The sequence below is a fragment of the Herpailurus yagouaroundi genome, unplaced genomic scaffold (genome assembly GCF_014898765.1).
Source record: "Herpailurus yagouaroundi ecotype Mexico unplaced genomic scaffold, PumYag 139, whole genome shotgun sequence".
Taxonomy (NCBI): Eukaryota; Metazoa; Chordata; class Mammalia; order Carnivora; family Felidae; genus Herpailurus; species Herpailurus yagouaroundi.
The window spans coordinates 3,045,436-3,047,561 of NW_024412394.1; positions in this window are offsets into that span (position 1 = coordinate 3,045,436).

The window sequence follows — 2,126 nt, forward strand, 5'->3', positions numbered from 1 at the left end:
GGCTTCCAGGATGTCACCCCAGCCTCAGCGTCAGGGTGCCTTCCCCTGGCAGCCCTCCCAGGCACACAGCCCCTTCCCTTTTCCTTCCACAGGGTCTCAGGGCCAGAGCAGAGGATGGGGCAGGGAGGGTGGGGAATATGCCGGACACCCTAGTACGGGATGTGCGGAGGAAGACATGGTTTGATCAGTAGACATGTCCTCACGATGTGAGTGAGGGGGATGATTTAGAATGCAGACCATCTCCTTTAAGAAGCAAGGCCTCTCAACCCCGAGACGCTGCATAGACTTGGAGCTGAGAACATAGCCTCTAGAACCATAGCTCACTTCTTTTTTTTTTTTTTTTAACTTTTTATTGATTCATTTTGAGAGGCACAGCTCAAGCCAGGGAGGGGCAGAGAGAGGAAGAATCCCAAGCAGGATCTCTTCTGTCAGCACAGAGCCTGATGTGGGGCCCGAACCCACGAACTCGTGAGATCATGGCCTGACCGGAAATCAAAAATGGGACACTTAACCAGGTGCCCCTGTGCTCACTTCTTCAACCCAGCTCTGCCCCTTGCCGGCTGTGCAACCTTCAGCGAGTTACTTAACCTCTCTGTACCTCGGGTTCCTCATCTCTATCATGAGGATAATAATCGTACTGACTCACAGACCTCTTACCAGGGTTAAGGGAGTTGTCTACGTAAAACACTTAGAATAATGACTGGCACATGGCAAACACAAGTGTTCAGTAAATATCTTTTCACTTCGAATGGGCTGATTTTTCCATTCCGTTTAATTCTCACTACAGTTTTCAATCTCCTACCGTGTGCCGGACATGAATAATTCAGATTCCTTACCTGCAATGCCTGTTGGGCACTTCAGTGGGATCTCTGCACGGTCCTCACCCTGCAGTGGTTTTCCAGACCGTGCCCGATGCTGCATAACTTGCACAACTCTGTGGGAGGGACTGTGGCACAGGATTTGGGGCCTGCAGACTCCCTAGTGAGGACCCCCAGCTTGCTGTAGGCCACAAGCAAGTTGCTTTCCTTCTCCAAGTCACCCTCTCTCCTTTTGACAACATGGAAGGAGAGGTCCCCACCCCTTCCCCAGGCCAGTGCAGTTTAAGATAAGTCAGGCATGTGGACCTCTTGTGGTTATTCTCTGCCCACCCCGCCACCCCCGCTTCCTGGGAGGCCTCCGTGCTTTAATTCCAGCACAGAATCTTCTTCAGGCTTCATGAGCCGCCAGACACAGGTGGCAGAAGGCCCTGGCTTATCATTGCCCTCATGGGGCAGTAGGAAGTCACAAAAAACTGTCCAACTGGAAATTTGAGCCTGGACGGGATAGTTGATGCTACAGAATTCCCGTTGTTAATTTTAAGCTTAAAAATGATATTGTGGTTAGTCCTTAACTTTTAGGGGCACGTGGTGGCTCAGATGGTTAAGCCTCTGACTTCAGCTCAGGTCCTGATCTCAGGGTTCGTGGGTTCGAGCCCCACATCGGGCTCTGAGCTGACAGCTGGGAGCCTGCTGAGAGCCTGATTCGGATTCTGTGTCTCCCTCTCTCTCTGGAGCTCCCCCCCCCCCCCCACACACACACACTCTGTCTCTCTCTCTCTCTCTCTCTCAAAAATAACAACATTTTTTTTTCAACGTTTATTTATTTTTGGGACAGAGAGATACAGAGCATGAACGGGTGAGGGGCAGAGAGAGAGGGAGACACAGAATCGGAAACAGGCTCCAGGCTCTGAGCCATCAGCCCAGAGCCCGACGCGGGGCTCGAACCCATGGACCGTGAGATCGTGACCTGGTTGAAGTCGGACGCTCAACCGACTGCGCCACCCAGGCGCCCCTAACAACATTTTTTTTAAAGAGTAGTTCTTATCTTTTAGAAATACAAAAAATATTTATGGGTGAAATTATATAAGGCCTAGTTTTGCTTCAAAATGATGGAAAACAAAATTGACTAAGAGTTGATATCATTGTTGCAGCTGAAGGATTGGGGTCATTCAGGTTCACTAGAACCTCACCGACGAAGTGCCGTCCAGGGAGCCCCGGAGCCTGGGAGCGGGTTAGAAATTCAGAATCTTGGCTCCACCCCAGATCAACTGAATCAGAAACTGTATTTTAATAAAATAAAATTCCCAG